This window comes from Aythya marila (genome assembly GCF_965140915.1).
Source record: "Aythya marila genome assembly, chromosome: 14".
NCBI lineage: Eukaryota > Metazoa > Chordata > Aves > Anseriformes > Anatidae > Aythya > Aythya marila.
The window spans coordinates 5457037-5482953 of record NC_139055.1 but is presented as its reverse complement, the minus strand read 5'-3'; the positions used below and the strand labels follow the sequence as shown (position 1 = coordinate 5482953).

At 34.3% G+C, this 25917-nt stretch overlaps 1 protein-coding gene across 1 annotated transcript in view; it reads right to left on the bottom strand.

Moving 5' to 3' along the window:
* Positions 1–25917, bottom strand: part of DOCK2 (dedicator of cytokinesis 2) — a 188082-nt gene that overhangs the window by 73076 nt on the left and 89089 nt on the right. The gene's annotated exons all lie outside the window — the stretch shown is intronic.

Below are 25917 nucleotides of genomic sequence, written 5' to 3'. Positions count from 1 at the left end.
TACTGAAAAGAGCCATAAACAAAGATCACATATACCACCTTGCAACAAAACTATCAAATTCATATTAGTGTGACTGAATGATAAGTAGATAAATAAAGCTGTCAGTAAAGCTGGTGTGCTAAAAAAACTTCCTCCATCATTTCCATGCAGCTGTTAAGCAGGGAAATACACAAATACCATTTCATATCTAATAATTTTCTTGTCTGCAATCTCAACTATTAGAAATTAACTGCTAGCTCCTTCATAGGTTAAAAGCTTGCCCCTCCCCTCCTAATCCCCAAACACCAGCAATAAACATTCACTCCTCAAATGCAGCCTCAGATCATTCAAGTACCCATGCTGTCTCAGCATCACCATTATCACTTCTAGAACTTCAGTGTCATTTAGGACTGGGGAGAGCTGTGATCAAATCTGCAAATCTCTATGTATTCATTTAAATTCTCCCATGCTGTTTAATTCTCCTACTAGAATATGCAAAGAACATGAACTGCTTGAAAATACAGTAAGTTCTGCACAAGAACTACTTATTACACTTTGAATGCGGGCTGCATGCTCACTAGACAGACAGAGGAAATTCAGAACCAAGCACTACCTACAAATACAATAGTCTAATGCTTAGGATTCAAAAAAGTATTTCATTTAATCAAGCATTGCATATAGTGATTGAATAGTATGAAAAAGGTTGCAGCAAACAAGATGAACTTCAAGTAGAATCCCAACAAGTCATTTCAGCTGCGTTGAGGATTTATCTCATGAATTAGAACAGAGAGGCTGATTAAAACTAGGTCATATGTATATATATATATATATATATATATATATAAAGTATCTAAGTAAACATTCAACTGATGAGAGAATACTCACAGAAGAATTATCAGATATAACTTTGGAATACATTGGATCAATTCGAAGAGATGCAACAAAATGTATGCTTTCCAATTTTAAAACCTTCACACACATTTAAATACAAAAGAATCCAGGAACAGAAGCAGCACTGAATTATACTTCTTGAATTAACTGATTTGCTGATATTCTTTCAAAACTTGGGTAAAGAACAAACAAAATAGATGGTACGAACACTACAATTCTGTCAGGACCAGAAGCACAGAGAAAGTCAAATGAAAGTGAAACAGAAGGAAGTGTCTCAGAAACTATTCAAACTCCCCATCCATTTAAAAAAAAAAAAAAAAAAAAAAGCCAACCACATAATTTATATAAAATTTTAATGAACTATAATGCTGGCTTCCTTTAGTATAAGCATTGCAAAATATTGGCTAAAGCAAAAAGAAAAAAAAACATCTGTTATTCAAGTGCACATTAGCTGTGGATGCAACATATACAAGAAAAGAAGCAACTGAAAAATATTAGGGTCATATGGGTAAGACAACAAACTTCAACACCTAGCAACTAAATCCCAGCATACTTTATGATAGTAAATGGTGACAGGTTGCTGTAGTAACTTCAAATAATACCAGCACCACAAGAATAAATAAAGCAAATGCACTGGAAAACCAAACAGCAACAGAAATAATGTAGACTGAAGCTACACTTCAGTACTCATATCGTAGAAACATTTCAATGGCTGTTCTTTGAATAATTTTCATGCAGCAGTACTTCTGGAATGACTAAGAAGGATATTTATTTCATATAGTTACTTAAATAACATTTATTCTCATTAACAGAAAGCTTTACCAACACAGAGCCATAGTGTACATATGTAACACTACGTACATCATTACAAAGGAAACAAAATGCAAACATCAATAATTTCTAATAATTCAAGCATTTCTGATGGCCAAAAACATTGTAATTATATTTAAATCTCCCTTTTTAACACAAAGACAGATGTTCTAAATGCCCATTTAGCTTGTTCTACTGTTTTCTTTACATTCATATGCTCTAGCCAGAAGCATATGCATCTATATAAGTTAATAGGTTACCACACTGAAAAACACAGGCCAATTTTGTAACTCAATGAAATCATAATAGCAGCTGCTGTATAAGATTTAAAGATAATCTGCAAGCCAGACAATCAAGGCAATTTCAAAATTATTTCATTTAAGACTTTCTTAAACATAGATAAAAGCGGTAAGACAAAGTTTTATGGTATGACATACAAGCAGCATGATGTTTTTCAGAATGTTTGGTGCCTTTTCTTTTTTTTTTTTTTTTTTTTTTTTTTAATAAAATAGAACAAACCTTTATGCTCATTTCCCAACAATATTAAAAATTAAATTCTCTACAGTGCTTTTACTGCTGCTGAATTTTGTTGCCATAAATCCATCCCAGAATTTCTACAGTCCATGGCTAGGATGAAGACTGTGTATGACTGAATCTTTTCATACGTCTGTGCTCGAAAACAGTTGTGCAATTTCCTACTTTTCCCAGAACATTAACATTGTGTTCACCTTTGAGGTGTACATGCAAATAAATCACCAATAATATTATTTGGTACAGAGTGAGAAGTCAATTATTTCTAATGGACAATCATTCCATGAAAACTGTACTAGCTTTCGCAGAACACAAGGTACTAATAACATCAGCTATTTCACCTTCTTGCTTAAACACTACTGTCCACACTCCTAATCTCAGCTCCGCTGCATCAGGTAAAATCTTTCAACCTTACCTTCAGGGATCTATGCAGCTTCATGCTGCTTGTCTTTCCTTCCCTTCTGCTACCTGCTAATTCCTCTATCACAATTACTTCTAGCTAGTTTTCAGATTGCTCTTGCAGGCCAGAAAAACCTTCCTACTCTGGTACATAAGATATCCACTGACAATCCTGAAATTTCCTGTGCTGTCAACATTGCTAATTTCACTAATTTCTTATTCTAAGTGCTATTCTATTTCCTTGATTCCATTACTCCAGATGGTCAGTCAAGTTGGCAAAACAAGGCTTGTCCTGCCAACCATCCCAGTGCACTCATTCCCATGGTAAAGAGAATGCAGTCAGCATTCCACAGAAACATCTAAAGCATAGAGAGTAAGATTAAAAATATGCTTCCCCCCCCAATCATAACTTATTTATTTATTGTACTAAAGTTTGGACACTCTCTTACAGGTGAAAGCTCTGTAAACTGATATGGGAACTTTAAGGAAGTAAACCAACGGCTGGGATGAACAGGAGTTAGTCCCCTGATATAATACTTAACAGCAGGAAAAAAAAAAATAATTGCCAGGTATATAGGACTACAAAACAAAACATACTGACTACAGTAGAGATTGACAACTGTGTCTAAAAGAAATGGCTTGAATTCAGCAATCTATTCCTGTACATATATATAGAGTGTGGTAGCTTCTTTTATTTCTAAGCTGTATATTTTAAATCTACGCATATCGGGAAGACACATGTCTTAACTGCTGATTCACATCTTTAAAACAAAATAGAGCCACCTCCTCTATTCCCAGAACTCAGTCACCCTTTAATTGATTTTGTTCCTTTTCAGCTGCACTTACTGAAGACAAGAACAGAAAAATTAAATTAAAAACTCAAACGCACAATCACAGATGAGTCTAATATAATACATTTCTGGATTGTCAAAACAAAGCTTTATCACAGAAGTTACACACAGAGCTTCAGAAACTTTCCTCTTGTTTAGAATTTGTTTTACAGCGAAAATCAAGCTCAATAAAAAAATTCTGCAACAACCCTCATCCATTAAACTTACAAATCTATCAGGGCCATACGTTTAAGATTAATAAATAGCAAATATCTGAGAAATCCACTAATACATATTTGTGTCATTTATATAAGATTTTTTAACCACCTCTATTTAAGCAACAACACAGCTGCAATTGAGCTTTCAAAACACAATGGGTTTTGTCAAAAGGCCATGAAAATCTCACCAATCCTGAAGACATTCATGGAAAAATCCTTAAGTCTGTTTAGCACCATACATGCCCTTTGAAGAATATTTTATATTTTATCAAGGTACATGCAAACCAGTAATTAAGCATTTGCAGACACCAATATTCAGCCATCTCTTAGGCTGAGATTAAAACCAGCAACCTTGCCTGGTTGGATAACCCTTTTTCTAGGTCAGAGTCTGCCTTTGTAATGTCTAGTACTGTTATTTATTTACACAGCGCTAAGCCAGCCAATAAGATCCAAGTCATTGAGAAATTTAAATTAATTCTAAAAAATATTTTTTCCTTTTTTTTTCTTCTGTTCTTTTCTTTTTTTTTTTTTTTTTTTTTTTTTTTTTTTTTTTAGCAGCTGAAACACTCAGATAAACTCAGACTGTTTTTTGTGAGGAGCCTGGTACTTGTTTCTGATATTTTAAATGCACACTAATGCAAAAGTGATTTTAATTTGGCAGCTGGCAGCACCAATTGTAATTTGTCTCTTTCCAAATTATGAACATTGCATTGGTACTCTGGTAACTGGTTTAATTTTGTTAAATGAATAATAAAACTAGATTATAAATTGAAAGTTATAATACTATTTACAGTTTAATTTAAATAAGAAACATTTGTCTTTATCTCCATATTTAAACTCATTTTGACTGCTGTTCTTGTAGATTGAAAGCTGTCTAACTGTGGCCTATTCCACTTTGTGGTAAACAAAAGGTGAACAGAAGACATACCCAGTACACCCTGCAAATACACATTGACTAAAGACAGAGCTTTTAGTGCCTTTCTTTAAAGCTATCTTAAACATAGTGCCTGCCTTAAAAAATAAAATAAAATAAATCAAACAACCAAAACAAACAAACAAAAATAAACACACAATAGAAAAAAAAATGTTTGTTTTAACCTACACAGTGAATATATAAATGGGTCATATGTATATAACATGTCATATATATATAAACACATAAAAAGTGCTCTCTTGCAGAAACATAGGACAGAAAACATGTAACATATTGACTGTGCTACACACTAAGTTAACAATGTAAATTTTACCAAGAACACAAACATCATTTTTCTTAAGACAAATGTTACATTTAACAAATGGTTGGAATTTATTTTTAATAAATTACTTTTTTCAACTCTGGTGTTGAGGGACCAAAGCTTAGTTCTCACTTCTAAAACTGTATCTGGGCAGTAAACTTCTAAATTTGCTTCAAAAGCAGCTCTCTGAAGCTGGAACAGAAATTTTGCCAGTAAATTCACAGAAAAGCAGACAGAATTCCAAGAAGCTACAGCTTATTGGTGCTTGGTTTTTTGCAACACATTACTGTACTCAGAGGCAACACCTCTGCTATCTTGGAAGGAAATCCTTCTGACAATAAATGATATCCTCACTCTGAAATTAATCTCTCAGAAAAAAAATATACATGTACAAATCCTAATCAGAATAAACGGTGAGTATAGATAGAGCAGCACTATGTTACAACAGGTCTTCCAAGCAGAAACTAGTTTTCAAACTTTACAGCATTTTAGCAGACATGCATATCAAAATTACTTGTTAGGTATCAAAACCTTGATACCCGACCCGTCTTCACGGAATGACAACTATACACCAGTGACACTTCTTTCTCTGGGTTGCTTTACGGTCAAAATATTCAAGGCTGTTTGTGGTGACTTTTTGATTTTTCCTAATCACTAAACTAGGATTTCACCTAAACAGACTCTCTTGCTGACAAACCAGGGCATTAACACTCCTGAGCCAATCAAAGAGAAAAGCTGGGAGTATAGATGTATACTGGGTAATACCAGCTGGCAAAGCTGATGGAATTGCATTCCCAGCAGAAAGCACAGTTAAAATCACACCCATATATAAGCAGTCTTATCAATGAGTCAGAGTGCCAAAGAAATGGGATATAAGAAAAATATCATTTGTTATGCCTCTGATATTTTCTGTATGTATCTCCTAAGCAGTTTTACAAGGCTCTTATATTTATGATTAGTTGCTGTAATACAGAAGGTGTGGAAACAACAGTGTATATATAACAAAACATACAAAAATAAAAGCATGATGATTTGAACTAATGCGATCTACTCCTCCACTAATGAGGTTTCTATATTAATTACTTATTAATTATTAATACTATTAGCTTTAACAGCAGTTTCAGAACTACAGAACTGAGACTGTTCATTAAAACTTACTAGGTCATGGTATATACAATCAGTATATACAAGTACTTTGAGATGATACAAAGGGACCTGCTTATGAAGCAAGTAATTTTGTGTCATTTTAATTCAGTAATGAATATAGAATACAAAAAACTCTTAGAATTATGAATGACAGAACATGTACTTGACAGATGCTATACCATCACATGTTCAGAAGAATTTGTGAGATACTTTAAGAGAACTTATCTCCTGAGGACATAATTATGGTATGCTTTATGAACTAAACCAGATTCTTTTCTCTTTTAAGTTAGCATAAACTCACTGTGCTGAATGCTACATTATATCTTCCTAAGCCTGTACTTTGTGATCTACTGCATGGCTCCAAGTCACACAAAGCCCTTTCAATTACAGTTGCAACTTTCCAATAGGAAGAACTGAGTTTTGAAAGCTAGTGGTGAATCTTATGGTCTTAACTACAAAAGGGACCAGAATCAAATTTCCCATGGATTATCGATTTTCAAGGCATGTTTTATTATGAATAATAATAAAAAAATATTCTTCTGCTTTTATTTTAAAGGATACTGCTAATACTCTACAGCTTAAAACAGAGCTTGCTAGACTGCAAAGGTTAGCATCAGGAATTCAATATTGTAGAGGATTAAAAAAGGGGTGGGAAAAAACAACAAAACAATATGCTAAGGGGCATTTTCAATAGAATGTCCTGCAATTTCCTTCCCTTAACTACTACACCAAAGCCATTTTCTTTTTTCAAATTGTACTCTAGTCATGTGAGCTAATGCAACTTTTTTTGATTTCTTTTGGGTGCGATGTCCTGACATATGAGTGTGCTATATACTGCAAACATTTAAACAGTTATCTAAATTTTGGGCAAATAATTACAAATAATTTATACAAAATATAATGACAAAAAGCAATTTAGAAACAAACAGGAGAAAGAATATCATTTATATTTTGGACACCTAATGGATAAACCAGTAGGGACAAAGCAAATTTGAAACACAGGAACAGCACTGGAGCTCCCTTAGTCCAGGACATTAGTTTGGACTGCGTAGTTTGTTCCTCTGAAGTCACAGATGCTCTGGAAAAACAGAGTAATCAAGCATGAAAACAGGAATTCTATGTAATAGTCATCAAAGTTTTGGAGGAGAAAAAAAAAAGAACTTGCATTCTATTGAACTCAAGAACACATTATTCAGGATTTTAAAGAACTGGGTAGGGAAGAGATTCTGTAGTGGAAAGATGACTATGTTCTTGAAAACTGAAGAAAATAAATATGTAGCACACAGACAGTGAGCTAGCAGAGTAGTTTAGAATGGCTATTATTGGCAACTGCCAAAACCCCAAATTGTTTACAAGTGTTTTTCTGTTGCGAGCTCTCCCTCCTTGCTACTGGTGCTCACTGACTGGTTTGGGGCACATCAGCAATTCATGAAAAACTAAGTGAGGAAACAACCTAAATGTACAAGCATATTTAGTAAAATGGGGACATGCAAAATGTATGAGAAGTCTGCATGGTTTGATGACAGATAGAGAGATATTAATTATTGCACCAGACACAAATATGGGAATCCTACAGTTTTCTGAGAGCTACCCATGAAACAAATAGCACCTAGGAACACAGACATCTCTATCACGATATGAAATCAGAAAAAAACAAAAATGAGGGAATGTGTGAACACACAATTCCCACTGAACTGCGTCATTACCATTTATAAGGATATACATGCCTCTAGACTGCCAGTTAGACATTCCTACATTTTATATTTTTTCTGGACTTGTAGTTAGGAGAATAATGCAGCAATATTGACAGATTACACACAGCAACATTTTTGTGGGTTCTATCAAAAATTATTTTTTTCAAGTAAGTTTTTATTTTTAGTTTTATGATACATAAAGAACAAACTAAAGAAAACTGAAACGTGTACCTAACTATTTTTGCTAACAGTATAAGATAACCAAAACTTCTTTAACAGATTTTAGGTTGCCTGCCTTACCAAGCTTTGTGGCAATATATTAACTTGGTTTCTTGTTCAACATTGGAAAAACTGCATGCCCATTCATGTCTGAACTAAGACAAAACACACACTATGCACTGTTTCATTTTCTTGTTAATACTGCAGGAATACATTTTCAAAAAAAAATAAAAAATCACTTAATCAGACTTCTACTTATTCAAGTAACACCAGAAGCTATACCCACAGAGCCCTTTTAAAATAAAATTATAGTTTAAAATAAAAAACAGTACAATTTTGTGAAAATAACCTCACCACAGAGTCACTAAGGCAATGTACTGCTTGTAAGGCTGAAGTAAGAAAGGAAATAACTTCTATGAAATTATAGATGTCACAATAACAGGCCCCAGGAAGACATCCCAGGATACAAAATAGAAGAAAGGGTTCTTTGTTCCAGAGTCACCAAAGTAGGGCAGGCCATATTACACATGATGCAGCCACTTATGTGCACAGCCTGCTGTTTTATTTTCGAAATCACTACAGATGCTACAATCATGTAAAACACACATTGCCTGGGTCATTTTGTATTCTTGTGCTTAGAGAAGTATTGGAAAGCACAGGGAAATTGGTTTTAAGGCAATTACTTGCGGTGATTAACTTACAGAATACATTTTTAAGGATTTCACACACTTCACAACATACAAGGAACGCATTTTCTGTTTGTTAAGTCTACTAGATCTATACTATCTGTCAGTATCCTTTGAAGTTTACAGCTTTCCCATGTGGAAAACAATCTTCAGGCTACAAGATGTTTTTGAGGATGCTTACTTCTGTATGGTTTTTGAGTATGTTTGTTTCAATTTCCACAACTACTAGACACCTTTAAAATGCCAGCTGAAAAAAGACTGAATTACAAAACAAACAATGAAAGACAAGCAAGTGCCACACAATTCAGGACAGCACAGATGTATTACAGAGATGAGTATCAATAATTAACTACTCCAATAATAACTTTGTTAGCTAAACCCAAAATTTGACTCCATACAAGTTAGAAAGGCTATCTGATAAAAGGCAAAGAAATAGCTTTGCTTTTTTTTTTTTTTTTTTCTTCAACATCACTGGGACATTTGCTTATGTTGCCCAGAGAAATGGCATGCTTATTTCTTCAGCAAGGTTCAGAACCCTTGCTGTGTTCATAGGTTTTAATTTTTTCCTGTAGTGACCACAACAGTAGATTATGAAAGGATGACCTATCATCCTTTCTGTTCTGACAACTCTAAATGACATCAAGGTTAACCATAAGCCAGAGGACAATGAAATGCTTATCTACACTTCCATGATTTTTAACCACATTGTTGCAGCTCTCCCTTCTGAAAGCCATTCAAAACAGACTAGGCATAAGGTCTGGTTGATTCCAAATGCCTTCACAAAATACATGCTAAAATATCATCTCACTTTTTTCCCTGTCATTGTACTGTTTTCCTCTTAAATATGATATGGAACTTGTTATCTCATTATATGTACCACAAACACCTCATGCTGCCCTTCATCCTCCTAAGATTATGCAACTGCGTAACATTTTCTTCCTTCTGTTTCTATATACATAGTGTGTGGCAGGCTGAAAAACCCATAGTTACTAAGCCTCTCCCTTTAACTTTACAACACCCAGACATCTCAATAAAATCCTCTAACCTCAGAGTCCCATTTTCTTTACATTGACATTTGAAAGCTAATACTGAGAGACTTAACAAAAACTATCAAGATTCAGAACTGAATGCACTAAAAGAATTAGTTCACAAATAGAAATGCAAAGCAGATAGAAAACCTATAAATTCATCCTCCTAGTATATATTTTAATATATTTTAACTTGGCACCTTCAGCACTTCAGTCCTTATGGGCATTTGGGTACCTATGTAACTTGGACTTTTCCAACAAAAATTTATTCACAAATAAACAAGCTTTGGATAAAGATAAGCTTATACTCCTTCTAAATATCAAGGGGAAAAGTAGTTATTTTTGAGCACTCCTAACATGTTACTACTGAGACAACTTTAAAATCTCATTACCTGAGTCAGCAATAATCAAAAAAAGATAAAAGAATAGTATTTGAATCAAGTATGAAAAACACATCATCCACTGGTTTGTTTTACCCCAGTGGGACCAAACTTGAGTGATTTGCCATCCTACGGCTTTGAAGAAAGAACAATTTTAAGCCTTAAATATATTGAAATAATGCTACAAATGGCAATAATGCTATAATTTAGAATTGCTACCTCTAGCAAACTGGGTTGCAGAGAAGCTTACATTCAGTGCCTGGGGCTCCTAACACTGGGAGAGCTGGAAAGCAAAGAGAGCAATTGTAAGGCTACAGTACTTCCAAGGCTGCAAATAATTAACTCAAGTATTTTATTTTCTAATCATCTCCTCACACATAGTGAAACATCTGGAAAACAACTTACCTCTACTTTTAGAAAAGGTAGCTAGGCAATAACTGCAATTTATTTTTAAATGCTACTATTTATTTTTAAAGGCATGTGCCCTGCATAATCTGTGCACCTCACAAGCAACATTGAACCATACACAGGACATTAAAATACACAGAACAAAAGTCAGTGATAAAATGACAGAATAAAATCACAGAAAACTGAGGATACCAGCTGTACAAAACAGAAAACATGACTGTAAAGCAAACGAACAAGCAAGCCCAAAGACTTTTCTTCATCACACACTTCTCATGTATTCAACTGGAATCTGTCAACATATATGTCACTGAACTTGCCAACATCAGCAGAGTGGTGTATCTTGAGGTAAAATGACTCATAGCAGATAGAAATAATCAACAAAGGTTTCACTCTTTCTCTACTCTTCTCAACAGTCCTTCTCACAAATGGATAATTCTGGTTTATGATAGCTTGGGGATGAAATGAAACAGAATTTATATAAGAATCTCAACTACCAGTCCAATTGACAATTATATCACTGCTTCATTTTGCAAAAATTGAAAGAAAAGGCATGCCAGTTCTTTAGGTTGTCTTAGCAGACTACACTACAGCAAGATAAAACTTGAGAAAAAGGTTGCTCTGGTATTGAAAAGCAGGCATGATTATAAATAACATTTTCTCAGGAGTTCCCAGCTCATTATATCTCAACCTAGATATTTTTCTCCACCTGCAGCTTTTTGCAACAAAACCAGGGAGCTTACAGGAAATGTCTCTTTCTCTGCATATATCCTGCCAAAGCCAATAAGCATAATTTCAATCTCTCCAGCAGTTACTGCCAGCCATTTTCTGGTAATCCAGTCTCTTAACTGCTATAATTCAATTCTCTCACATGGAAAATGTTTGTTGTGTGTTTTTTTGTTGTTGTTGTTGTTTGTTTGTTTGTTTTGTTTGTTTGTTTGTTTGTTTGTTTCAGAACCAGAAGTTAGAAAGAGATAGAGGAAAGTATACTCAGCCTAGTACACACAAAAAAAATGCATTTCTTTAGAGCAAAATATGCTGCCACTTGCATTTCTGACGTCATCCACTGGCTGGAAGGAGTACGGGTGACAAAGCTGTAAATTGCAGATTTTAAATTCCAGCCCTGCTACCATGATGAGATTTGGCACAAGCTTTCCATACCAGTTTCTCTATTTCTATAGAAAATCCAGAAGCCATGGAGAATGCATTTCGGCACAGTTTCTTCTCTTACCGTCTCCCAACACATGCTAGAAGGTTTGTGATATGAGAGCAACTGTTGACTCCTCCTTACGTTCATTGAATACTCAACATCCTGAAGTGGCCAGAATTTAGTTACTTGTTTGTTTATTTTAAAGTTATGGACATCCTGGAGAATCACAACTGAAAATACAATGCTTGCAAGACTTGAACTAGAAATGCAGAACAGGAGATTGCTAAATATTTTTCTTTACTCGCTTGCCATGTCACTCTTTGCAAATTATCTGGAAAACAACAACAAACCCCACAGTAATACAGAAACCAACTGAAAGCTAAGGAACTGCACCAAGTTGACTGCCCAGAGTTGGTTTTCTGAAAGTAAGCAAATACTGCAATGATGGAAACAACTCAAGTGTAGAAGTCAGTCTTCAGCAACTTCTCTTTTTAAATGGCTTAGGTTAGAAATAGTCATTTTTCCTGGAATGTAAATCTCTTACATACATTCCACATATGCATAGTTGAAAAGGGAAACGGTGCTTAATGTACAAATACAGCGTTACCTCTGTACTCTTCCTTTTCACTATCCCCCAACAATTCTAATAGGAAGAACGTATCAAACACCCTCCAAATGGAAAGGAACTAAAGAAACATTCTTTCCAGTACTAAGACATGCATGGATATAAGACAATTATAATTAAAATTTCAAAAAGCACCTAATACAGTAACTTCTTACTTGAGGAATTCAGAACAATCTGCCTGGAAAATGAAAGTATGTACACCTAGAATACCCTTTTCTGAATAACAGCATCCCCTCTAATAAGTTTGCATATCCAGTTTAACAAGGAAACACGTCCATGATTTTCCCTTCGTTGCACATATAGCCCTAACATTAGACTTCTCTCTGTTCCTAGTATGTTCCAGTCTTCACTGCACAAAAGAAGACAAGTCACATTTCCTCTAGCTATACTCTCAACAGGTCTGTTAAGAGCCAATTCTGACCTAAAATCATATTATCAGATCCACTGGGAACTCTGCAGGAAGAAGTAAAGCTCAACCTCTCAGCCAGGCTTAACTTGCTTAACTTCACTTGTTCAAGTAGTGGCCCCCATTTTTAAAATTGAATCATAGTATTAAGTATTAGGAGTTAATCCAATATTCCTGTATTCCCATGTAGAGCCCTGTGCTATACCAAACAACCAAATTAAGAGAAAAAGCAGAATTGTCTTCAATTATCAAATGATATGTTATATTGACCAACATTATTCATAAATACACACAATGAAAAATTACACAACTTGGGGCAGAGAGTGTCATGTTACTACGTGATCCCAATATACATAGGTACTACAGATATAAGATAACATTATGATGTTTTCAAAACCCAGAAATACAGCAATGAAAACAGCAGTGTTCTGTAAAACTCCACAGACTTATTTATTTTATTTTATTATTTTTTTTACAGAAGATGGCATATTCTTTTGGTTACATACTTCTTCTTGCATACTGCATATGTTAATTTTCTCAAGGTCACACAAACATCCTCATAACATTTTATTAATTGAAATTTAACAAAGCATGCAATACTCTTTTCAATGCCAGTGTTACAGGAGCATATACATTCATATTTAAGGGTTCTACAGGTCACAAGGAGATAAAAATCATACTCAGTGTATGCAAGTCTAGGCAAAGATCATGTTTCTTTTTCAAAAAAGAAGCTTTATGCACAGGAGGGTAAAATAATGCCAACAGGGGAATAATGGTTTTTTGTTTGTCCAAATCAGTAGGATCAAAAAACAAAATATATCTATTTTCAGTATGCAATTAAATAGAATTGAAATTTGAATAAAACTTTGTCCAAGTTAAACTGAATGGATGGATACACTTCAAAATCACAAACTTAGTCCTTCTTGTTAATCTCTATGCAAATGGGGCCTCAGTTGAATGTTTACCTTACCAACTACATCTTGAAAACTGAAATAAAAGCTGAAACCTAATGCTGCATGCTACAGCCAACATATAAAGAATATAGATCTCTGCATAACACAAGATTCTCATATCGAAGAAATCCCTGAAAGCATCCATGTGAGCCAAGCACTCAAAAGAAAAAAAATAGTTTTCTAATGAAAATATTTGTGTAGCATAAGAACAAACTCCATCACTTTTTGTTGCTCTGGTACTAAACAAGATCCAGTGTGATGACAGGAAGAGATTACATTACAAAATCATCATAAGGCACTTGAGATAGATTAGGCTTCTTCTCCTGTCTAGAAAAGATGTAGACTACCTTCAGAAATAAACAAGTGTTAAACACTGTAAAGGAAGAAGTTCAGCACAGACATGAAGCAAGTGTAACCTTCCAGAAACTGGAAGGAGTAAATACACACTCCCGGTCTCTTTTTCCTCGCCAGCACTAAGATTTTGAATAAACAAACCCAAAAATTCAGACAAGAACATATAACATTTTATGATGTTGCTATCTTTAGTTTGGTGCTCTGCTAGTTGAACCAACACAGGACATGAAATAAGACTGAAGTATGTGTTATGTCCATCCTGCCCCCCCCCCCCCCCAAGAATAATAATCAAGAGATATGGAAATAGATAATAATAATCAAGAGATATGGAAAAAGGTAATAATCGTGTAATCAAGAGATATGGAAAAGAATTTTTTGGTAATATACGAACAGCTGACATCTGACGGAAGAACAGACAGAACTCAAAAGTTTCAGTTAACATATCAGTTATCATACCAGGAGAAGTGTGCCAAAACCATATATTCAACACACAATATAAACTTTCCACAGCAGTCTTAAAGACACACAGAGAAAAAGTAGGGAAAAGAGAAACCGTCACTCCAGAAACCATGTAAATCTAGATTTTAGTTTGCTACTCAGCAAATACATTGTTTGGTTGTTGGCCTACTTGTTATAACTACACAACTAAAGAAAAAAATCAAAAGATAAATTTCATTAACAAGTATGGCTAGAATCAAACAGCAGAGGCCTGCAAAGCAGCGTACTCTCAGAGCTGCATGTCTGCCTATGCACAGACTATCTATATATCTACATCTACCTACAGATATAGATAATGTTAACTTTTTATAAAGGCTGTATGCAAATTTACAATAATTTAAGGTGTAGTATGTATGCACACACTTCTACACTGAAATCAAGTACTTCCAAATATTTTTTTCAATGAACAAGAAAATAGTAGAATACCAGACTTATATGAGAAAGAGCAGTGAAATTTTATGCTATGAGACAGCTATTTGGGCACTTTCCAACCCACCAACCTGTCACATTGGATAACTTCCATTTCCCTTTAAGCACTCACGCATTTTTTCAAGAAAAAATTCTCAGTTATAAGTACACTTATCTTTGCAAACTAACACTGCCAAAAAAGAGTGGGGGAAAAGCCTTTTATGCTATATATGTAGGAAGGAATTTATTCACTTACTATCAGAAAAATGTGTTGTTTCTTATCTCCTCAAAATAAACCTTGAATTAGCATCCCCTAAATACAGTCTCCAAAATAAAATCTCATTTTATCATCTCTTCATTTATCATCTCTATTTTTCAGTGCATCTTCTACACTTTGTGCAGAATGGCACTGCATCACCTCAAGCAAAGTATAGACATATCACAGTCAATTTTCATTCCTAAAAGTTGCCCAGCTTAGATCATTTTTTGCTAAAGTAAATACCACAGTATCTCCTCTACTCAGTCTCACCAACCTGAAGTAATTTTTATATCTTGATGTAACACTAAAACAAAATCCTATAATCTCTTCCTCTGCTGAAATCCTTTTCTTTTTCAAGATAGACGATAACATACTACCCTGTATTACTGATCTATGTTAGATCCTTCTCTCCATTCACCTTCATCCCACCTTCAGGTGGGTCACAAAACCTGCTAGAACTACTTGAATATATATATAGTTAAAAAAAATAAATAAATCTTATGCTCTTCTTAGATTCGTCTTTCTTAGGTGCTAAGCAAGGTTCATTCAACATTACCAAAAACCACTGCAGCAGGGAACAAGGGAACATTTGAGCACATACAGGAACACAAACATAGACAGAAATCTTCTGTGGCAATGCTCACAATCAGAACAGAATATTCTATGTACTGGCCAATGAGAATAAATAATCAAAGAATACTATCCAAGACAACCTGTTCACTGAAGAAATCTCCAGATACCAGACTATGCTACACAAATTATTCTATCTCTCACAAAAATAAATGCACTCACTTTCATAAACAGCATTTTGCTTTACTGTGTGAAACTCAAGGCAGTAAGACGTCTTACTAACTGATAATCAGCCCTGTACACGTAGAGGTCATTTAAAAGATTTCTCTCTGCTGTTTCATGTTTCCTTCTTTCTGTCAGCTTTTTCCATTGTATCATTGCAGTCTGCAAATTTGCACTTTGGGAGAATTGTTTTAAGTATGTAGGCTCTGCACCTTACATGCATTTTCAGCTAAAAATATTTCCTTCAAAAGCTTGCTTGCAGCTTATCTATACTTTCAGTTCATTTTCATCCATGCCCTTACACAAGAAACTATGTAAAATACTTCCTAAAACTTCTTCCTTCTCATCTTCAAGATTTCTTTTTTAAGAGAAAACTTTTATTTCTTCAAGAGAATACTTATATTTTTGTATCAAAAAGACACGAAGCAAATTTTGCAAAAACGTCAAGATTTGCATACCAAGTCACTCACTGTATGACAGACTGCTCTTGCCATATCTCTTTTTTGCCAACAACAAATACTTGTTTGCCATATGTCACCTTTGAATACAAATGTCATGAAGGAGGCACTTGAGTCTCACTTGAGTCTGACATCCTGAGCAAGTTTTGGACATTTGCATGTTGAAAAAAAAAAATTGTGATTGGAAAATAATGAGGTGAGAATATTTCATGTTAACATCAGAGCATAAAGGTGATGATTGCCTCTTTTCAATATATGCTGAAGGAACTCTTTAAATAGGTACTACTTATTTCGTATGTTCAAAAGGTAGGGAAAAAGAAATGCAGATTATTAGAGTGTCTAGCTAAGCTGTAAAAATGATACTATACAAGTCTCCTGAAAGTTAAAAATTTATCATTTCAGAATTTTGCCATTTTGGACTTAAATCTACATCTCAAACAGAATAAATATGCCTACCTATTTAAATATTAAATTAATCGAGATACTGTGCTTAAAATCAGTGCAGAAACGTAAAACTTGAGTGTTATATTTAGAGAGGCTACATCAAGAAAAGCAAAGCTGCTTTTCATCAGATTTTGCGGGGGGGTGGGGGGGAGAGGGAGGATAATTTTTCCATTTCTGAAAAGATGATGTACTGGTTTTTCATGCATAATTTCCAAAGATGAAGCTTTCATGCAGAGCAACACAAAAGGAGGCCAGAAGTGTTCTCTCCAACTTTGCCTGATATTCCTTTTCATACTCTCTTAATATGTTTTACAAGCTCCGAGAAACTCACCCAGTTTGTTAGAGACACCTCCTGGAAACAGAGCTTTCCCAACCATTCCCTCTTTCTTTCAGACTAGAGAGGAATAAATTCAAATCAGGAGTAGTCTGTGGCTGCATCTGCAGACAGGACCCTCAATCATCCAGTGGCAGCTCACCACTGCTTCCTCTTTGACTGGGTGCCAGGCATAAAACCAGGGTACACAGATGAAAAGGGAAGACTGAGATTGTGTCAAAACATTGGACAGTAATGTAGAGGATATTTGGCAGCATATATATAAATAGTGAAATAAAAGATAACCTAAAGGGGAATTAGCTAAAGGGCTCTCAAAATAATCTGTACTTAGAGCGGCATTATTAACAGGGCAACCTACACAACTCAATTTTAACAGTTAATTCTGAGAAGCAAAACAAAGCACATCATAAAAACAGTTGTACTTAAGCAACGTCATTGTGAGTAAAATAAAAGAAATGAGACATCTATGGCTTTTTCAAGATAGTCCTTTGCAGACCCTAATAAAAATTTGGGAGCCAAAGTTCAGTTTGCTTATCACAAGATATAGATGATACTTTTTATATTGTTTTGATGACAGAGACTTGTTGTAAAATAATCTTTCTGGATTTTAGTAAAAAAGGAGCTGTGAAACAGAGGAGCAACCCAAACCATTGGAAGTATAAATTATAAAAGCAAAATAGTGTTAAATCAAACATACTTTGGCTAAAGGAGAGCAGATGGGAAATGCTTGAAAGCTATGACTACTTCAAAGAGAGAAACCCAAAAAGTCAGTATTATGCAAAACAGAAAAACATTAAAGAATGACACGATAGACCTATCTGACAGTCAAGTATTCTAGGAAATTTATTCATGAAAGAATAAATCTCCCTATGGAAGTAATGGAAAAAATCATATTAAGACCCTCTTTGTTCTATGCAATTCCCTTCTGTCAATACACAACAGTAATTAAGTTGCTTCGGATCTGCCTAACTTCTTAAAATGTGTTATATCATGGAGTAAAATACCTTAGATGACCTAACAGTGTCTGTAGGCTACCTTCTGATTGTGCAAACAAATTGTCCTCTTACAGAATGAAATCAGGCAGTTTGTTTAAATAGCATAAAGCTAGAAGATCCTTGAAGCTCCTGAAAGCACCACTGAAGTCTATCAGAAAATTAGACAAAATAATGAAAAGAAGAAACCAAAGATGCTCCTATCTAGAAAGTATTGCTCAGCAATGTAGTATCGCTAAGCATTTCACTGCAGAATGCAAACAAATTAAAGCAGCTGTAATTTGTGACACTATTAGACTTAACTATGGCCATTAAATTTAATAACCATTAAATATAATTGACTGCCAATTATATCTCTGTCCTAAGGTCCTAATTGGTTAATAGGTAACTGCAAAGTGTGATATGTTTTCATCTCTATTTTGACAAAAAACAATTAAAAAAAATAATCTTAGATATGACAGAAACTGTCTAATAGTAAATTCCCAGCAAATTCTGGAGTAAAGCTTTCCAACAGAGTTGTTGTACCAGACCTGAACAGCACCCTATGTAGCTCAGAGGCTAAGAGCTTATATCTGAAGATATATCTAAAGATATCTTATATCTTTATATATTTCAGCTTGATTACTGGACCAAGATCCATGAAAAGTCATTTAGGAAAGCAAACAAACAAAAAAACACCTAGTTTAAATTACTAAAATATATTTAATTCGTTAGTAGCAAGAAATCCCAATCAGTTTGCATCCCCTTTTACTACACTGTGTGCAAATTAGGGTACTGCTCTTTGCTTAAAAAGATCAAAAGTCATTATTTGACTATAATCATCATGTAAGCTGTATGATGCAATTGGTTGTATAGGAAACTTAAAACTATTTTTTCCCTGCTTACTTTTCCCCAAGTAAAAGCACTGCATATTTAATGAGAATCAGCACTGTCACATAGTTGCAGCTGCAGCTTTACGTCAGTATCCTAATATGACAGGGTCAATTAAATATTAACAAGCCCCTTAAACAAAGCGTTACATAGAAAAGATTGCCTCTGTGACTTCATACACTTTCAAAAAGTTTTAGTATTCATGTGGGTACATTTTGTACAAAATGCAGTACTATAGACTGTTGATGTGCTACGTCTGTTGTGGTCTGAGTTCTGCATGGAACAACTGGATGGAAACATCTCCTTTTTAAACCTTAAATGGGTCTAAGCAGAAACATGACAATGAGGCGCTTACCTGAGCCAACAGGTCCCTTCACCACACCATGTGCAAGTCACAGCTCCAGCTGTATATACACAAGAACTTTCTGACATTTAGCAAATAAGCAAATCTCTAAGTGCTCTGTAAAAACACTATCTCCTCAAAGCCTATACAATGCCTCTTCTAACAGATGATGAGATTCAGACAGGCAGAGAGGATGAAAATGAACACATCAAGCCTAAGCCAAACCACATTTCCCATATTTCCAGAATGCATGTGGTGCAAGGAGGGATACTCCAAACACAGAAAAAATATCAAAAGCATTAGTATTTCTGAGTGCTTGTCCCAGGGACTGAGATAAATGAAATCACACTTCTTTATGGCTACAAAATCTTGTATCATTCATAATTGGGAAAAATTATGCTTAAATATCTGATGATGGTGTCTATTTTCAAATTAATTGCCTTTTTTTTTTCTCCAGTATGATTTCCAGAGAATGATATAAGAGGCCTACATAATGTCTCTCTATTATTCTATTCCAGACTCTCAAAATCCCCTAGTAACCTCATGCTACTATAAAAGAGGCTGCTATAAACATGAAGGCTACCTTAAATTAAAGGTGAAGCTATCAAAAATAATTCTGCAGGCTGCTGGACTGTGATGAATTTGTTTCTGGCCTTACTGAATACAAAAATGCTGTTAAAAACAAACAGGACTAAAAACTCCATTGGGGTTTCTTATGTTATAAAAAATTAAATTGTTCATTAAAAATCATCCTAGAATGACTTAACAACAATGGTTGCTTTAGATGTTACCTTTGAGAGAACACTGAACAAGGAAAAAATTGAACAACAGTAAGAATTTTGAAAGGTAAATAACCAATAAATTACATTACACTTTTAGATTTTAAAAATTACTTCCTTTTGGATAGAGTATTTTTCATCCAGCCTTAAGTTTTACATTTCAAAAAGAAAAACATGTAGCAAGCTGTCTTGTATTTTTTCCCAACATATATCTTTTAAAACTTACTGTGCACTGAAAAGAAGAGAGAAAGAGCATCTAAACATGACTCAGCTTTGAGGAAGGAGCGGAAAACAAAGTCAACTTCACACCACTGTTAACGATTATGCTTAGGCATAAGGGGAAACCAATGCAGTTCAGCTTAGGATATATTATGACAAAAGGGCAATAAAAGGGGAGAGATTGTTAGAATCATCCAACCCCCAAAATTTTAAATCCATCTCTAGCTCCTCATACTATCTGCTGCTATGTGTTTCAACTTAATCTGCAGAGATTTCAGAAATACTATCTGGCTTATCCTCAACATCTCTCACATCTCTCATGATTTTGGAGAAAAAGACAAACACAAATATATATATATAGAGAGAGAGAGAGAGAGAGAGAGAGAGAGAGAGAGAGAGAGAGACTAAATTAAACCACTTGGCCAATACCTACTGTTGAAGTTCACAAAACAACAAAATGGAAAGTGAGCATGATGCCAACTGACATCCAAATCAATGTACAAAAATTGTGAATTCATATTTGTCACTGAAAAAAATTCCACTTCAGACACTGATTTTTTTTTTTTTTTTCCAAAAAGAAAAAAAGACCACAAACCAACAAACCAACAAAGTATCTTTCTTCCAAGATGTGGAACTGTGATAAAGTCAGCACTAGATTATTTTTTTGAAATTTCTTGTGATGGAATACAGCATTAGCATATTTAGAGTTAGGGCCAAGTTTTGCTATGACTAGTAAAATTAGTCATCAGAATTCTCTCTAATCTCTGAGCTCTTCACTATTTTCAGAAATCTCAAAGATGTAAGAAAGTTGCATTTGAAAAAAATCCTCCATCTTGTTGAGTTGTGAATCCAGGTATTAACTAGCAAGTTCGGATCTGGCCAAAACACAAGTACAACAACATTCTGATGCTCAGAAGTAAAAGGTAAACTACACTGATCGTGTTCTTGCTGAAAGCCCTCACAAAATGCTATTAGCCTAGCGTTTTGGTTATTTTTAAGTGCTTGGCCAGAATTATTTTCTGGCACACAGGAAAAGCAGAACACTACAACTACAACACACTGTCACTACAAAGAAAAAACATTTTTTATAAAGCAGACTAGTAAAATGGAAAATCAAGATGTCAAACTACAACTAAATGAATCTGAAAACCAGATCAAATATTCAACTTTTTCATCAAACTGCAGCTGCACTTCAGTCAGAAGAAGGGCAGAACCACCACAAATACACCTATACTCCTACAAAATCACTACTGCCCTTCACTACATGCTTTTTCAATTTACGCAGTTTCCTACAATCTCCACTCATCCTTAAAAACTGCATCCCTCTACACATAGCTTCAGTCATTAACCTAAAATACAAACCAAAATAATGTTTGACTCTTTCAAAGAGAGAGAGGAAAGGAAAGATTGAAGAAAAATTATAAGAAAAATATACTATTTCTTCTGGTCATTCTCTGCCTGGCTGACTAACTAAGCTGTCTGTGCACTTCTAAATACTCAGAAATGATTCTGAGATTAGAAAAGTAGTTTAACAATCACTGTTCAGAAGTACCTGCACAAAGCAGACTTCAAAAATCAAAATTTGCTTTAATGGTATAAAATAACCATAAAGAGTAATTAATGGAATTAATGATATCTATAGTCAGATTCACATACTCGAGTCATGAAGAGCATGAAATATGCACCATATTAGTAGCAGTGTTTAATCATAAGCATTAACCATCAAACAGTTAGTAGGTCACTTGCTTCAGCAACCACTGAATGAAGAGACTGGAACAAATCCACTGTGCTAATTAAGCAAAATAACCATGGCAAAAGGCTCTTCCTCAAGATTGATGAGCAGCTGCCCACAGAAGGAAAGGGAAGGAAGAGGCTGGATGCAAGGTCATGGAACCTTGGCAGAAATTCAAGTCCAGTAAATTTCTCCTACCAAAACTGTTACTAGTATTACAACAGATAAATTTAAGACTGGCATTTTTATATATATGTGTGTGTGTATATATATATATATTCATTTTTAGGAGTGACATAATTAATATATTAGAGGAATTTCTATAAAATAGATCATTAGAATTCTTCATACTTCAGTCAATGCAAAATAATGAGCAAAACAAAACCCATAAATATTTGTACTAGAAAAGTACAAGAGATTATATGCTGGATTTGGGACAATGCTATTTAAACATTTTAACTGGAAATGTTACGTTGACTTAGGAGACAAAGACACCTGTAAATTACTGAATTTCGTGAATTTGGGTTTTAAACACAAATATTTTAGCATTGCTATCTATATATATATATTTCAACTTTTTAATATGAACAACGGCATTGAAACTCTCATTATAACAATCCATACTAACCCCAGATCAGTGGATAATAAAGGTAACAGAAATGGTACAGAATTAAATGTGCAATTTGCAGATTAAGAAGTCAATAATCTATCTCACTTGCCTTCTATAGCCAAAGTAGAGAGCTCTTATAAAAACCTTACAGGCTTTCTACTTGTATTTAGAGTAGGGTTAGCTCCTATCTGAATTTAATTGGGTAACTATAACTTTAAAGTAGTCCGTCTGCCTGGAGCATAGCAGCTGTGATGGGAAGTGGGGAATATTACTGCATTATTTGGATAAATTCTCAAATAAAACTGTAAAAAGCCTCCAGTAATTACTGGACAATATGAGAATTCATAACTTGGCACTGGAACTTAATTTGTAAAAACTATTTGACTTGTTTATTGTGTGCATTTGTTTAGAGTGAACAAGCATTACAGTGATTTAAGCTACTTGACAATTAATGTACATATTTGTTTCCTGTTACTTTATGGAACATTTTTCTCTGCATTGAAATCACATGATATTCTCATTTTTTTCTAAAGCTTAATAATAGAATAGCGTATTATTACTTTGCTAAAATTACTTTGCCAGAAAGTTACATAAGACTATATAAGCTTGCTATACCCCGTAATAAAGTATCTTTCCCACTACACTCATTACATCAATTCCTCTAAGTTAAATATAGTAAAGTTTGTGCAATGCTTAAAAAAAAAAAAAAAAAAAAGTATACTAAGGTAATACAAGCAGTCATGGTAATTAAATCAGCAGTTAAACAGTGCCTTAAATTAAGACCATGCTAGGAAATTAGCCCCAATCTTAAGAATCTTTGTAATTCTGTAATCATAAAAGCAAATCCTATCAGATTATTAAAAATCCTAAATATATTTCCCATACTTAGCACAAATTTCTCCTCTTAACCCTATTCTATTCTATCAGACAGTTTTAGATTTAGCAGTCTAGCACTATTTGTTGCATAGTCTGAATGCGGGCCCAAACTATTGTAATGTAGGTAGGAGAAATCACATTTGAAGCGAAATCTATAACACAGATTATTTGGGTGAGGAACAGAAACTACATCTGGAGTGAAAAAGTCTTGACTAAAACACATGCAATTTAAATGTACATAACTTGAACAAAACTACATACGGTATATACTCACCTCTGTTCTAACTCAGAAAGTCATGAGTCTAAATGTGTAACAAGGATTGCCAACAAAATTCTATAAAAGTAACAAATTTTAAGATGAAAATCTTAAAATGAAAATCTTAAGATAAAAATCTTGAAGTAACAAGATTACTTTTGGCCTATGTGATTCCTAGTTATATGTGAAGCAGTCTTCTTTTTTTCCTACTCTCTTGCCTTTATATTTTCTTACTTCAACCCTAATACATTGTAAGTGAATTAGTGATGCACTGTGATGCCTTTCCCATGCCATGTTGTGCCACATATTAGCTGCTCAAGGCTTCATATTCCGAGAAGTAAACAATACTGTGTAACCCTCGAGTCACTGGAACATGCCACTGTTCAGCCTGCTACAGGGTGACTGCCTAGTTTAAAGGAATCTTCTATGTTACACCTAAGCACAAACTTATGAAAAAACCATCATCAACGCAGGAGATTTGGTCATAATCTGCATTTGCAGTGACAATTCACTATCACTTCAAGTTTCACTAATAATACCATTTTTATGTAACAGATACATAGAATTTGAAAGTAGTCAGTGCTCACTACACCTTAACCTATGAATGCTGTGTCTTTGTGGCAAACGAAGCTTCATAATTGAAATGGCAGCTGTGACAATTGGGTCAAAGCTTTATTTTTGGGACACAGAAACAATTAGTGGTTGTATTACAATTGAGAAAGGCTAAAACATTTGCAAGTAAAATTTTGATAACAGTCAGCTCATAATAAAATGTTCAATTTGACTTCTGTGCTTCCTAATTCTATTTTGTATGCAATACATCATCACTATGAATATATAATTGATCTTATTTTTTTCTCAGAGCCATAAGTCTAAATGGTCACTCAAAATATTTAACATTTGCTTTTTTATGAGCTCTGGAGAAGTGACAAACCACAGTTTTAGAGTCCTGTTTCTTGCATGCAAATTGAGTGAAATGCTTTATATGCCTGTGCAGCCGATTTCAGTCCTGATCACCACAAATTGGATACTGTGAGGAAAAGATTTCATGTCCCAACAGGAAGTTCCATTTGCATTAATCTCATTTTAAAACATCAGAGTAACTTATTTTCTCTTAAGCAAGAATCATGCTCAGATATGAACACAAAAAATTAACAACTAAAAATAAAAAAATTTAAATGCTGAGTTTAAAACTTGTCACCAAATTAAGTACTCAAATTTTTATTTTGCACTTCTTGTATACTTCATACATAACAAGACTTACTAGCCATTTGTTAAATCTGAAACAAGACTTAAATCTTAAAATCTAGATTTGGCCCCTGATTCAAACCTACACATGAGTACTGTTCACAACAAAATAAAATTATTACTCTGAATGTTTTCTTTCCATTTTTAGTTGTTTTGTGACATTTCATGTGAGGAAAACTTCAGGTGCTCCAAAAATTATAGGAAAAAAACAATCATTTTTTATACCAGGATCTCACTGCCAAAGTTATAAAACCATTGGAAATTAAGTGTTGTTAGAGGTAGCAGAAGAAAATTACATTTGGTAGTTTGTTCATCTACAACTGTTGTCTTCTTACTTTCAGGCAACATTTCGTATTAATGTGCATTTGCTGGTTATTCACACTGGACCACTCTTCAGATGTCAAAGTACTTACAGAACTTGACCAAATGACACAGTCCCTTGGATACAGTTGGCCTCATACTTACATGAATGGAAGTATCAACCACACAAAATAATGTCTCTCAGTGAACCCTACTGGATATTAGTTTTGCCTGCTCAGAAGTGGTTACATTTTGCTTAACTATACGGAAAGATGAGTTGCATCTGCAACATTAACAAATTTTCTGAAGAAAAATTCTTTCTAAAGAAAGCAATTCTGTTTGGTATTAATGGATGTAATTCCATCAGTAAAACTATGCATCAGAAATGAAAGTGCCCCAAAAAGTTATAAAGCCTGTTGTTTAGACAATATGCATGTAAGACATATGTAACAGACATAAAAAAGCTGCATCACTGATGGAGAGCTGACTGTCAAGTAAGAGCCATCAGGAAAGCCATAGACTCAAGCTGACCTTTACATTAGTTACCTATAAGCATAACT